Raw genomic sequence first — 15,745 nt, 5'->3', positions numbered from 1 at the left:
ATAACGTCTGAGGTCATCAAGTGTGTTCATAAAGATTAATGTGTTTTGGCTTGAAAAATTGTGTTTGTTATTGTGAAAATGTCATTTTGAATGGTCTTGTGTATAATAAAGTAACTATATACAACTTCAACTTTGCTTATTCATAAAACTGACTGTTATTTCAGAGGGATTTGGGCCTTATATAAGACTTTAAAATTAAGCTATTAAATTTCACAGTGATGTCACTAATTGTTTTAACTAAAGGGCATGTCGCTGGAAAATTACCCCAAATTGGTCTTAAAGGTCGGGGTGTAAGAAAACATCAATACAAAGGGGTGTAAGAAAACATCAATACACAGGCGTATCAAGATATTTTTTGCCAATACCAAAAAAAAAAAACGCAATATCAATTGTAAAAAAAAAGATTCACACTAATTCATGGCAGTTGTTTTGATTTTAGTTTACATCCTGACCAATAAATAGCACTCTTCTTATCTTTAAACTTCAAGAGTGACAGGAAGTTCTTGGTTTGCATATGGTGGTGTGTTCTTGAAATCATTTTTTATACTGGCCTAGTCACTGGCCCCACCCAAAAATATTTCAGTGTCACCTATTTAAAATAATAATTCAAAAGTCAAATGTAATCGTATATATTTTATTCATTATTTGTTACAACAATTGGCAATTTAAAATGTAAACTCTAATTCAGAAATTTCACACAACACGCAGCAGTGTCCACAACAACCAATAAGGGAGGAGAAACCTCATGACATTGCTGAGAAGTTAACGTTTGCGACATTTTGCATATGCAGATTGCATAAGAATACATACAGACAAAGGGTCACAGGCAGAAAATATATGTTAGTGACAGAGGGCAAAGTACTGGCCCCATCAAAACTGACCCGAGCGTCTCTCACACTGGCCCCGGGACATCGGGCAGCCCTGTGACAGCTTTCCTAAAATTATATCAAGTTCTATTCCCAAAATAAGAAATATCCCAATATATCACCCTGCTTACATTACTGCAATGTTCTGCACTGTACCGCAACATATGTATCGTGACACGTATCGTATAACTAGATTCTTGCCTATAAGCATCAGCCTTACTTAAAGGGGTCATAACATGTTTCTAAAATACCATTATTTCGTTTATTTGGTGTAATGCAATGTGGTTTAAAGTGAAAAATATTGTTTCCAAATACGGTACATTATTGTTCCTCCTCTATATCCCGACTTTCTGAAACAAAGCTCATTGTTCTGCAAAGCACGGTGTGCTCTGATTGGCCAGCTATCTAGTGTGTTGAGATTGGCGGAATGTGAAGGAAATTATACGCCCCCTTACCATATTTGGAATATCAGTTCCCTAAACACAGGGTCTCTATTACATGATGGCGATGGCAACAACACTACAGCAAGAATAAAAGTTATGCCGCCTTTCTTTGCGTATACATTTGGGCGGTGTTATGTAGTCTTCCCACACAGTGAGGTAGATATGTGGCAGGTAGGTGTGGATAAGGCTTCAGTTTTAAAAAGAAAACTCTTTGGGTTTGAGACTTTAATCTTTGGGACTTTACTGATCTTCTACATGCACAAACAGCTTTAAACAATCCAATGACAAAGGGAAACATGAAATTACATCATATGACCCCTTTAAAATCAAAGTATTATTTCACAATATTTGTTTTTAAACAAAAGAGGAAAGGGGCAGACATCTTATTGTTTAAAGTTCGAGTTTAGGTTCGTGAATTAATTATGCTTAAACTGAATGTTAAACTGTTGATTTTACTCAAAAACAATGATTTGCAGATACAGTATGACAATGACATGCAAATACTTTATATCACCATACATGATATATATATATATATATGTACATTTGTACTTTAAGCAGACACTTTTATCTCTTTTATCACTTTAGTGGTTTACAAACACTTACAGTAAAATGTCATAAAAGCCCCCCATGGCACCAACTCACACCCCCCAGTTTGAGAACCACTGGACTAGACGATGTTTTAGAAAATTCAGAATGTTCAAATAGATGTTGTGTAACAGATGCGCAGAGGCAACGTCTGCCAAGCACCCTGCAGGATAAGAGAAATGGCATGATATTGTGTGGGTGTAGGTGTATTTACAGTACACTATGTTTGTTTCTTTCTATGAATGGCTCTGCTTAACAGCAGACAGAGGAAATCTGTTAGATTTGTATCTGTGTGTGTTTTGTGGATTTAAATACAACCCATCTGTGTATTTAACAACCTCGGGTGCCTTCATGCATACATGAATTTGCATGTGTGTTTTAGTCTTTTCATTGGAAGGCTTAGTTGTGTCAAAAGCCAAATAAAATGATTGTACGACTAATTTTTTTCTCACAATGGAAAGCAGCAGAAGGAAAATGTAACATGTGCGAGCGCATGTGTGTGTGCACTGTTGTGCTATAGCTAGGCAGATGCGAAAGAAAGCTTGTCAGTAAATCTTTTTGTTCAGCTTTTAATTTACAAACAAATGGGATCCATATTTTAACCTCCAGTTCCCACACACAGCACAAGATGAGGGATAAACTTTTTTCCAACACAACAATACATGTCAAAAAAATGAAAGGTGCACTATGTATCTGCAATGTGATCGGTTATAACACAAACAATTAGACATACACAAAGAATTTGTTATACTCACTCGAAACCCTGTGAGATCTTTAGTGCTGATCTCTTGGAGCACAGTCTGCTTTTTCTCAATGCTATACTAATGTATTTTACCATTATTCACTTATGTGAATAGACTCTTGTCCTCATAAGTCCCCATGCCTCCTCATCCCTCACTCCGGCTTTCGTTTGTTTGTCAGATTAATGGATTGTTTGTTTGACTACATGTTGTTTGTTTAACTTATACCTTCTGGCATCTTGAAGGTTTGCGTATCTGGAAGGGAAATATAGTTTGTATTAGTTTGTGTTGTCTGGTCTCCATGAGAAAATCAAGAGTATCTTGAGATGATGCTGAGATGATCGTGGAAATATCTGGAATAAGAAGAGACAGAGAAAAAAAAACTCAATAATATTCAGTTGTTTTATTTTTTTCCCTGTCTCTTCTTATTCCAGATATTTCCATGTGTGCAACAAAATATGTGTATATGTGTATAAGTATATGTGATTATTCCAGACAGAGAAAAAAAAACTGAATAATATTCAGTTGTTTTATTTTTTTCTCTCTCTCTTCTTATTCCAGATATTTCCATGTGTGCAACAAAATATGTATATGTGTATAAGTATATATGTGATTATGTGCAAATATAATGCTGCATAAGAGCTTCATTAAACTTTGAACTCTGTGTGTAAGCTAAATACTTGGTAACTTTACAAAACTTTACAACTTTTCAAAAAGGTCCCATTTTTTTAAATACAGTATATAAAAATGAACTAATAATGAACAATACATGAACAGAAGCTAAATATTTATTAATGTTTATATTAATATTTATAATAGTAATATTTATTTAAAAATTTAATAATACATTTTTAAAATCAAAGGTTGTATCTGTTAAAGGATTAGTCCATTTTCATAAAAAATCCAGATAATTTACTCGCCACGACGGCATCCAAAATGGTGATGTCTTTCTTTGTTCAGTCGAGAAGAATATTTTTTGAGGAAAACATTCCAGGATTTTTCTCATTTTAATGGACTTTAATGGACCCCAACACTTAACAGTTTTAACGCAGTTTAAAATGGCAGGTTAATGCATAATAAACTAATTAAATTAAATTAAATTAAATTAAATAAAAAATTGCTTATTGTTGGTTAGTTAGCCAACAATAAGCAATTATTAAATTAAATTAAATTAAATTAAATTAAATTAAATTAAATTAAATTAAATTAAATTAAATTAAATTAAATTAAATTAAATTAAATTAAATTAAATTAAATTAAATTAAATTAAATTAAATTAAAATTAAAATTGCTTATTGTTGGTTAGTTAGCTCATGTGTCATCTAGTGTTAATGAATAAGACCTTATTGTAAAGTGTTGCCAAAACATTTACCGTTTGCTCCATTAAAAAAAATCTTTTACAGGTTTTAAAGCAAAGATACCACATTAGATGCTTCTTCTGTGCTGTGTACTGATAAGAAATAAGAAAGTAAATGTACCGCCCTAGCAACGTACTACATTTATAATGTCCTCCTGTCTCTTAATGAAATGTTTTGTGAAACATGAGTACCTGATTGGCTGAATAAACACTGTTGAGTTGTGGTCTGTATGAGGCACAGTGTGTGTTTGGGTGTGAGTCTCGTAGGGGTGTTGGTAGTGGACAAAATAGTTATTCATACACACTTCTTTGTACTAGCCTTTCTAAATACACAAGTGGGTGTGGATGCCCCATGCATTAGTGTGAACCTGTGTGTGCTGGTTTGTGACTGGATGCAGTTATATGTGTGTGTCTGTTTATTGTGTATGTGTGGGTGAGAGAGAGAACGTGTTCATTTCCAGAGCTCCATAAATAATGTCCCACCTGTTCATACACTGGCAGACTTTGAGCACTCAGTTGGAGGTTTACTAACTAACTAATCTAACGAACTAACCATCTAACTTTGAAAGTCTTTTGGTGTTTTATTCTCAATACGCCACAACACGTCTAAACCTCACCCTAAATAAAGGATTAAGTGTACTGTATACGAGGCAACTGTGTTATTATGCAAATATGACATGCCTGTGCTGGTTTTAGAGATAAGGTAGCATGTACTACTGTATATTGTCTGTCATTGTCCCAGAATGCAATTCTGGAACAGGTGCAAAACATTTGTTTGACTCAAACCAGGTGATGGTAACTCTGTGCTAAGTGGGCTATTTAAACCCAGAGGTGCTATTTCGGTCCTGGGCTGAAGATTGAAATCAAACACACCTAATTCAAGTAAACAACTACTTATATATCCGCATACAAATGTATGATGTGCAGTCATTGAGTCATTGTCTTAAAATAAACCATGACTGGAGAATTCAGAAATAATATCCAGAATGCACTGGGCCTCAAATAATTCCTGACTATTGAGTGATTTATGATTTGTAGTAGGATATTAACCACCCGACATTTCAAATCAAATCCCCAGGCTTAGCTTATGACTTTGTATATTCACTTTTCAAGATCAGACAAATATTACATAAATTAATAGTAGTGTTATTGTTACTGTAAGACAAATAAGATATTCAGGGCTCAAGTTTGGACAAACTATTTGTGGCACATGAGATTAACGAAACTGTGGTCAAAGTAGAACACATAGGATATGATACTTTTGTTTATTATTATTAGTAGTAGTATGAAATACATTTTCGAGGGGGGAGATACCCGCCACCATAACCTGTGTTTCTCGTAAATTTGAATCAAGTTCAATTTGAGCAACCACAGATGTCCTCTATTCACCCCTTACAGTTGCATACTTGAACTTAAATAATTAGAAAATTGTGTTGAAAATTGTCTTTGTAAAGTTGGAACAATTTCTAAAAAATCTTGAATCCAGTTCAGGGCCGTATACCGAAGTGAAATGGTTGACGTATGGTGGAAGTGACATAGGAATGTTAATTTGAAGCGATTCTGAATGAAACCAACATTAGCGATTGAAATGTTTTGCAAAAGAGGGAATGAATGAGAGAAGAATAGACAGTGGGCTCCCTGGACCAATGCCAAAGAGTGTGCCATTGAATCTTTGTTCTCCTATAGTCCCCTATACTCTCTCTCTCTCTCTCTCTCTCTCTCTCTCCTCATGTAGCCTGCCCTGCCCTCCCTCTCTCTTCTCAAGCTGTAAGTGTGTTGGTGTGTAATTCAATCAGTGCTATACAGAGTGGCAGAGAGAGTCTGTACATGTGTGAGTGATTGAAGTTTCTGTCAGAGTCATACAGGCGTTCACAGAGACTGTGTGCTGTTAAAGTCTGCATGTTTAGTCACTGTTTTTGGATATTTTGAAAGCAAGCAAAGAGCTCAGGTACGTTACTGAACCTTGAACTATACAAGTGATTGTACATAAATCAGTAATCCTTAATCCTCTAGTTGTATCAGCTACTGTATCTTACAAAATCGTTTACATTTTAAAATAAACTTCTTTAAACTGCAATTCTTCAATATTTGATTGAAACAACAGCATGCATTTGTTAGAGAGAAACGTTTTTCTAGTTTTCTAGTTTTCTCTAAACCGTTAACTGAGATGTGTTAATAATACATTCTGACATGAGTTAATATTTAATAATTTAGATAATTTTAAACTTTGATCAGGGTGCATTGTAATGTTTAAACAGTTTAAAACATGTTTAGGTGGAGGAAGAAAGGGGAATATGTAGCAGCACAGAACACAGGATTAGTATTTGAACAATGAACATGTGCTTTCAGTCTGTATGTTTTGATTCTGGACAGAGTTTGAGGGCATATGAGAGTTTCTGGATTGAATTAGAAGATGTAGTGAAGTACTCCATCTATTATATTCCACTTACAGAATACATATTCATGTCTTTTCAGTATAACATTGTACCTTTGAAGTGAAATTAAAATGTTAATGTGAAATTTATCACAATTTTACAATTAGGTGAGAAGGGGTAGATTTCTCTCCTTTGATGTATGATGATGATGATGATGATAATATTTTTGTCATTTCTAAAATCGTAAATGGCAGTTCATCAAGAAGTATTCCAGTTCTTTTCTTTATCTAATCAAAATGTTTTAAACAAAACATACTTTTGTGAGAATATTGTTTAAATTGCTAATCACTTCATAGGTTTATATAAATACTGTAGTTTTGTTGTTTTGTACTGTAGCTCAGTGCTTACTATTACAAAATTGACCCATTACTTGACAAATACCTTCAGTATTATTCAGACACTGTTTATAACAGTGTGAGTTCATGGGATTCACGTCAAACACAGAATGTTAAATGCCATTTAGACTGTGTGTGCGTGTGTGTTTGTGTGTGCGCGTGTGTGTGTGTGTGCGGCTGTGCGCGCGCGCGCGTGTGTGTGTGTTTGCAACCACTTCATATTTCAGCTGCTGTGGATGTATCTATCAGTATTTCTAATTATGTGGTTAGTCATTCTCCATTTGGCTATCTTCTGCTATATTTGCTCTATGGCATCTCACATTTAACCTCTGACCTGTGATTTAAACTATGACCAGGGTGTAAAATGACTCCTTTATCAACTTTACTAATCAAGAGGGAATTTAGCATGAAGATTAACATATGGCCAGACAAAAGTAATACCAGAGTTTTTTTTTGCTCAAAGCTGCTCTTATAACTCAAGAGACTTAATATAGTTTTCAATTTAAGTATAAATAATAGATTTCCATTTAAAAGTCCCAAGGAGAGAGAAAATAGATGTAATGTAAGTGCAACACTTGTTGATATACATTAACAGTGAATGTTTATTTGGCCCAGGCCCGGCTCCAGTGGGGGGGCAGAGCTTGGCCCACCATGGCCCCACATAACAATCAATCTTTTGGCCAAAAATCTGTAATGTTGTACTATATTAACAGACATGAGAATAATTCTTAAGAAAAATAACATATATATATATATATATATATATATGTACAAAAAATATTAAAAATGAAGAAAACAGAAACACAACAATAACAAACCACACAACAATTGTCTGATAAAAAAAAACTATAGACATGTGAGATTTAGGCATTAAAGACCCCCCCCCCCATTCGACCGGCCCACCTGGAATATCACTTGGCCCACCTTTCATCTCATATCTGGAGCCGAGCCTGATTTGGCCTGGAATACTTTCTGACCAAATGTTTTGTTTAGTATAAAAATCTTTTGATAGCAGCCTTCAGCATCTCAGTAAATCTAAGCACAGTTTAACACATTGTTGATATTATTTTTAAAACTAAAAAAGCACATAAGATTTACTCTTTTTCTTATCAGAAAGTTAGATAAACAGAATTAAACAAAAATCTAAATTTGTTTACCATTCAACCTCATTGGCATCAAAGAGAATCCATTGAGATATTATTTTTGTGACATTTTATTTTCTATGCAAGGCAAACATACAGTACATGTATACGCTACTTTACATAATGATTAACTTTGCTTTGCTGTATTATCCATGTTGTGGTAAAATGTCTCTGTCTTCACATTACATCACCAGCATATAAAAACACACAAGATAAAACACATCAGTCATTTACATTTAAGTTAAGAAAAGATCATTTTAATGGAACCTGCCTGTACCATCTAAACTTTCATTTTAAAGCTTGTTCCTTTATTGCATCAGACATACATTTAACTCCCTGCAGTGTGACCCCCATTTACCCCCACCATTTCTGTCTGTGCCCCCTTTTCTGGTCAATGTTTAATTCTGGCTCCAGACGGATGTTTCCTGTGTTTCTGAACTGTCTGTCTGGACTGATGTCAGTAACATGAAACATGTTCCTTCATAACATCTCCAGCAACAGATGCTTTATCTCTGATAAGCCAAATTCGGAAGAAGCCAAATTGGATTATTTCAGGTCTTCATGCATGAAGAAAGAAAGAAAGAAATACAGAAAGAGAAGCAGGATGTGAATGTAGAGGACATTAAACTGACAGTGGAGAATAGATTTACATGTGTCATTTGATGATTGTTCTTAAAGTTGATAATAAAATTAAGTTACATTTCTGAATTTTGTATTTATTTTTTATATTTGTGCACACTGAGCTCCTCATATTTCTAAAATGTTTTTTCTCTTGTCTTTAAAATATAAGAAGCATGAGGCTTCCTGCTGTCTAGACGTAACAGTTGAAAATTAAATTGTGATTTTACTTTTTTATAATAGACCACTATGATGATTAATTTTAGCAGCAATATTTAACTTTAATGACAGGCTGTGCATCAAATGATCACTTCTGCACTGTTTATATCTCCATAAATGTATTTTGGAGAGCAAACCAAATGTTCGTTGTCAGAAAGTGCCTACTTTTCGGAATAAGAGCCGTACTGGTTTCTTTGAAAACCTCACCAGTGTTTAGCCCTGACCATCAAACTCTGCTTCGGGCTCCATCCTTGGCTTTTCTCGCGTGTTTAACTCTTGCCAGGAGATCAATGTTCCCTGGTTTTAATGATGCTTTATAATTATCCATGGAAGCACCAAGTGGCATTTTCATTTTTCTATCCAAGTCTCTTCTGTTTCTCTGTGGCTGTGGTCACTTGCCATAGTGCACACAAATAGTGTCAGTGAGTTGCCATTGACATTACAGTGAGTGTTGTTGCACGATGCTGAAAGTGTGAGAATGAGGAGACAACTTTGGCAGTTCTGTGTGCTCCAAGAGATGCAGTTGCTTCTCACTTGGCATCACGGTGGGTTTGAATTTATTATGTGTGTGAGATTGAAAAAGATATTGAGAAGAATGAATGAGTGCACACACACAAACTCTGTGACTTGTTGTTATTTGCTGTTGCAGATGGAAAGTTTAAATTGAGAGTTTGTGTTACATGGCACATAATGGCCAAGCCACAGAGGCAGAGAAAAAGTTTGTATTATTCTTTCTTGTTTCTTGTTCTCTCAGACACTTATAGCGTTTGACTGTGATAAGCGCTGCTGAATTCGTTTATACGGTTTAATTATTACCTAAAAAGATTTTTCATTAGCTCCGGTTTGTGGATCTGACAGCTGTGTTTTTGTGGCGACATTGGTGAACTTTGCCTTTTTTCGGTTTACAGTATTTCCACCCATAATGCAATGTGAAGTAGCTCTTTATAAATGTATTTGAGCAAAGTACAATAAATTTACAGCAAATAAAAATATGCTTTAGTTTAAGTGAGTGCCATGGATGTATACAGAAGTGGCCAGAAGTGTTGTGCAAGTTTGAAAAATTTACATCATTGATCTTAAATATTTTATTAGTGATGCATTAGAAATGTGTATGTATTTGAAGTATGAACTGAAGATCAGCTTTGAGAAGAATTTAAGGAGACGTGGCCAAAAATTACATACATGTGCAAAGTTTATAAAGACATAGCCTACGACAAATATTACCACAAAAACATAAACCTAATATGATGTTGTTTCCTTTTTGCCAAATTATTTTCTCCAAGAAATACCTTAAAAGTTTAGTGTTTTGTTGATTGTGTACCATCACTTAAAAATTAAAATGTTAAAAAGTAAATGCAATCCCCCCAGACATCATATTTGCCCATACTTTATACAGCATACATAGTATATACACTCTCAGGAAAAAAAGTACAAATAGATACAAAAGCTGTCACTGGGGCGTGACCTTTTTTTTTCAAAAAGTACCCTTTTGTACCTAAAAGGTGCATACTGGTACCTTAAAGGGTACATATCTGTAGCTTAATGGTACATATTAGTACATTTTTAAAAGGTGGCGTCTCAGTGACATCTTGCGTACCTTTATTCCTAAGAGTGTACGGTCAGATAAAGATCTCTAAACCTGGTATGGTGGCACAAAACAAAATTTGGTGATTTTTAAGCAGTTAAAAACGAGAACTATATTGTATGGCGGAAGAGCACTTAGTTTGCAGCATTTCGACCTCAGGCGCAGTAATATTGACAGGAGTTTGAGCAAGAGGGGGAGTAATCAGGAGTGATGATGTTACTGCGTGCCGAGGTCAAAGTGCTCCAAACGAAGTGCTCTTCCGCCATACAATATAGTTCTAATTTTTATCTGCTTAAAAAATCGCCACGCTTTATTTTGTGCCACCATACTTACTCATGTAATTACTCATGTAATAGGGAAAACATGGAAGTGTTCGGCGGCTTCTGAATTCATCCCTGTTTGGATCCTAAGGAATGTATGGAGCTAGGCTAAATGCTAACACATTCACAACGCGCTGTACAAAGATTAAGTGCATGCATTGAAAAAAGATAGGTATGTATTATTTCGTCTAAGTTGAGGTATGAACATAGTAAAATATTGAAAAATGGTGGTGTTTTCCTTTAAATCCAAATCCACTAACATGTGTTAAGTGTTAAGATACAGTGAAACTTTGCTTTATTATGATAAATTTGACACAAAACCTCTTTTGGTGGTTCATTATGATAGCTTACTGAACAATTAAGTGTACTGCATGATGAAGTAATAGTATTTTTCCAATGATGGTTAATAATAAATGTAACGCAAATGTAAACATTGACATTCTTTATGCTGACACTGCAATTTAATAACACCAGTTGGTCGCTTGAGTCTGTTTGTTACTGTGGCCCATTACAACAAAATTTGTATTGATGTGGCACATTTTTCATTCCTTTGTTTATGGCAATAGATGACGGGTAAAATTCCTGCTCAGAGGAAAATTACATAGGCTTTTTCAGTCTGTCTCTGAGTTGTGGTTGGGAATGTAGACAGACACAATCAAGTCGCCGTGAAGCAATGCAGTAAAGCCTTTATTTCAGAAGGTATTTGGGTTACAAGAGAAAATGGCCATATAAATTATATATGTAATGTTAAAATAGTGACAGGGTGGGTGATCAGCACTATTATGTTGATCATGGCAGAAGTAGTTCTTCAATAAATGATCAAATGATTGAGAAGAGCTAGACCAACTTTTAGCTTTTTAAAGAGGTATCTGTATCATGAGGCCTTATCACTTCACTCAGAAGCAACCTGCAGGCTGAGGAATTGCTGTGTAAATATTTGGCCGTGTTTGTGATGTTGCGTAATTCCTTTAGCCGGTCGGTTGCTAAAACAATGCAGATAGCGCATGCAAGTAAACAAGCCAAAGGTGTTAAAAACAAACATGTGTGTCTAAGTCAGATTCTGAATCTAAGAAAGTCAATGCATAGGGAACAATGTGTGTTTTATGCACTGAGCCAGATTTGAGTAGTTCTGATGGAAATATTCGAGTTGAGATTGAGACCCCTCACATGTATGTGTGATCATTACGGGCAGTCTATCAAAAGGATTTCACAACGAACCTCAGATCTTGAAGTTTGCTTACGAAGTGGTAACTTGAGAAAAGAGAGGAAAGAATTAATAATGAAGACAAATGAGCCAATAACTCCTCAGAGAAGAAGCGATGAGGATGACAAATCTGGACTTGATTTCGCCGCACTTGCGGTAAAGCGGACAAATGCTTTTGCCTTCGCACAGGATCTCCACCACATGGACATGCTGCTTTACTCAAGTGATTAGAAAACGCTCCATCTGAATGTGATCACAAAGACACATACACAAGCTGGGACACATTTCTCTCTGCTTCCTGACCTCGCTGACAATGTTTTATGAGCAGAATGTCTTACAATGAGAAAGACTGATTTCACCATGCAACAAACAGAGCATGTTTCCTTGTCTGTGTAATTTACATAATATATTCCAGCTGCCTGAAGACCTTATCGCCTGTGTGCTATTGTGTGCTTATACTCATTTATATTTATGTATTTAGCAGACGCTTTTATACAAAAACACAAGCAGTTTATACATATTGGATAACTGTGTAAATAGTGCAGCAATGGGAAATTTAAAACAGAATAGTATATAAGTGTACAAGTAAAGTTGCATAACTAAAAACTCAGAAATTAAAAAAGAAAAAGAGATCCCTTTAAAGCTCACGTAACACACGCTGTTTCTGCAATTCTGATGTAATCTGGAGTACCTATAGCGTAATATGACATCCTTTATATCTCCGAAGAGTCTTTAGTTTAATCAGATTTATAAAAGAAATATTAGCTTTACCGAATCTTTCCGATAACGTACGAAAAAATGAAGAAATAGGAGTTACTACCGCGGGAGGAGCGAGTACGAGTCATGCAACACTATACAACACTTATAACTTATGATTCACTACATGTTCGTGTCATTTATATAATATGCACGCGCCTATTTCCAACATAAGACAGAAGTCTAACTTACCGCATGCAACTCATGACCCGGTTGGGAAAATCCACCACATCAAACACACACGCAAAACTCCGCTGCTACCCCGGATAATAAACTATATCCATTGTTTCCATAAGGCTTACTTTCTTCTCCTTACATTGAAAAACACACTTCTTGTTTTGTGCAATTGTTGAGTTTTGAAATTAAACAAAGCTGTGTCGCGTGATAAGATGTTTGCAAATTCTAGCTTCTTCCGCTGATTGACGGGTGGGCGGGGTTTTCCAGGGGAAGTGCCCATATAAAGAAGTGATACGTATAGAAAACACCTGAAACGTCAGTTGGACCTGTAATTGTAAAAAACTTTCCGAAACTTGTACGAACCCTGGCGAAGTGCATTCGGCACAGAAATACTCTGTAACACACCCAAATGCTTTTTTGACACTTTGCCTACGTTTAGCATGAGAAAACAACTTTATAACTGTGTTAATAAGTCAGAATGTATGAAATACCATTGACCCCCCCCCCAAAGCTGCAATTTATTCAGAAAGTACATAAAATTCTTCTTACCTTACCCTGATTCTCAATGATAGGCTTATAATTATAATTTATAATTTGAGCTGCTACCTGTCAGATTTCACAGATAATATCTGTTTGTCATTTGTTTTTTATTTCTTAACACCATTCCAGCATTCCACATACAGTTTATTATACCCAAAGTTGGAGAAGGACAATTTGGCATCTCAAATTTACTAACCTGCAAGTCTTTGGACAGTATGAGTAAAACAAGAGTACCCCTGACACAGTGAGAAAATGCAAACTCCACACAAAAAGACCTCCTGACCCAGCCCATGCTTAAACCAGGGACCTTCTTGCCCCGAGGCAACCATCCACTGACCCACCCTTGATGTCATTCAAATAGACATGAAAAGTATGTAAAGTAACCTGATTTTATGTTTCAAACAGAGACGGTGATAGAGAGGAAACAATGAGAAAGCAATGAATTTTAGGAGAAACATCTGAAACAGTAAACATAAGTGTTGTCATTAAATACTATCCGCATAGCTTTATCATTATAGAATTGATTTAGCTGTAGCTGTTAATTGTACTCGCCAGACAACATGTAATCAACAGCCTTAGACTCCCATTTGTGCCATTAACTTTCTAAGACTTTAATAAGTTTTGTCAAGGATTTTGTTTCTTTAACCACAGACCATCACTAATCCTTAAGAAAAAAAACTCTCCTTTACTAATCCAAACTCTGGTGGTGGTTTCAGACTGTGTGGTGAATCAGACACACACATCCCTTCCAATGGTTTTATTGTAGTGAAGGTGTAGTAACCATTGGTTTATTGATTACCAATTGTACAGTAAAACCATGGTTAATTTGTGGTAACCATGGCTTACCTATACTGCCCTACAAAGGCTAAGTGCAGTAACTACGCAAACACTGAAACGGAAAGTTTTTTTACACCAGCCAGTCAAACATGTTACTGCAATTTTGGCACACACGTTTCTCTGAAATGCGACAAAATTGAACCAGGAGACTTTGTCACAAGACACAACAGATCTCACAAAGCCCATTTCCACTTTTAACTCAATTTTGACCAAATGCGTAGTTACTGCGCTTTGGCTTTGTAGGGCAGTATAGTAATTATGATTTTTGTTTTGTTTGTATAAAAATGAATCATAAATAATATTGTTAGGACTGTCATCTGAGGAAAACTGCTCATAGGTTGCTCTTTCAGATGTAAGGATTTGATTGAATTTGTGTTTCATTTAATATTATAACCTTTTAATACTATTGACTTTTGATTGAACACTCAGTTTGTGACATTGTTGAAATCTCCTTTGAGACTCAAATAGAGACATTTGTGAGTTCATTATTGAGTGTTTTTCTCAGTAGGAATATTTGAGATGAAGGAGATTTAAGCAAAAAGTTTTCATTTCCTCTCCATTTAATCTCATTAAAAGGATAGTTCACCCAAAAATGAAAATAATGTCATTAATGATTCACCCTCATGTCGTTCCAAACTCGTAAGACCTCCATTTTATCTTTGGAAACACAGTTTAAGATGTTTTATATTTAGTCTGAGAGCTTGTTGACCGTTTTTTATCTATGTACGGTATACTGTCCATGTCCAGAAAGGTAATAAAAACTTTAGCAAAGTAGTCCATGTGACATCAGTGGGTCAGTTAGAATGTGTTGAAGCATTGAGAATATTAAAAAGTACAACTTTTTTTTAAAAAAATAAAAAAGATTCAACTTTATCCAGCATTGTCTTCTCTTCCGGTTCTGTTGTGAACTGCGTGCACGAGACTAAAGTCACATGACTGCAGTGACACAGCTGACATGTTTGTAAAGTTTTTTTTTTCAAACTTAAAGCATGCGTCTCTCTCAGACTGTAAACGAAGCTGGGGCGCACCAGATAACACGTCAGCCTTAATCTTTAATCCAGCTTTAATCTATTCACACTACATTACAGTAGGTGGATGTATACACAACCCGCCATAAAATCAAAAGGAGCCAGCGTTCAAAGCCTTTGGAATATTTGGGATGTTAAAGAGATTTTATATATAACTCTTTTTCTGAGATGAATCATCTGTAGGCCACTACAGTAGCAGGGCAGATATAGTATAAATAGAAAACCAGCTAAGAGCTGAACTACACTCAACAATGCTAAAAGATCAGTTGCTAAAATTTGAAGCAGCGGATATAAATGTTGACATAATGTGTTATTTCAGACAGTTTGGATGAATGAGAGAGCAGCTCAGCTAAGTGACAGATTTTGAGCTGTTTTTGGAGCCGTCTGATTGGCAAAGTGGTGTGAATCCGAGCTGCCAAACCTTGGAATGTCGTGAAATCTTTCCAGGGTTCGCAAAGATGTAAAAAGATTCAGACAGTTCTGACACTGCCAACACTTCCAAAAGTACACAGAAGAGAAATTCTGGTTGTAATGTTGCAGACATTCTTCGGTTTA

At 35.5% G+C, this 15,745-nt stretch overlaps 1 protein-coding gene across 7 annotated transcripts in view; it reads left to right on the top strand.

Moving 5' to 3' along the window:
• The window catches only part of palld (palladin, cytoskeletal associated protein), a 97,767-nt gene that overhangs the window by 28,395 nt on the left and 53,627 nt on the right, over positions 1–15,745 (top strand). The window contains exon 1 of one of the 7 annotated variants that reach the window (XM_065257105.2): positions 5,791–5,942. The exons of the other annotated variants lie outside the window; for them this stretch is intronic. The gene's annotated coding sequence lies outside the window, so the exon portion shown is untranslated. Of the gene's footprint in view, positions 1–5,790; positions 5,943–15,745 lie in introns of those variants that run through there. 7 annotated transcript variants of the gene reach the window in all.

Source organism: Paramisgurnus dabryanus, chromosome 12 (assembly GCF_030506205.2).
Source record: "Paramisgurnus dabryanus chromosome 12, PD_genome_1.1, whole genome shotgun sequence".
NCBI lineage: Eukaryota > Metazoa > Chordata > Actinopteri > Cypriniformes > Cobitidae > Paramisgurnus > Paramisgurnus dabryanus.
This window is presented reverse-complemented; position numbering and strand designations above follow the sequence as displayed.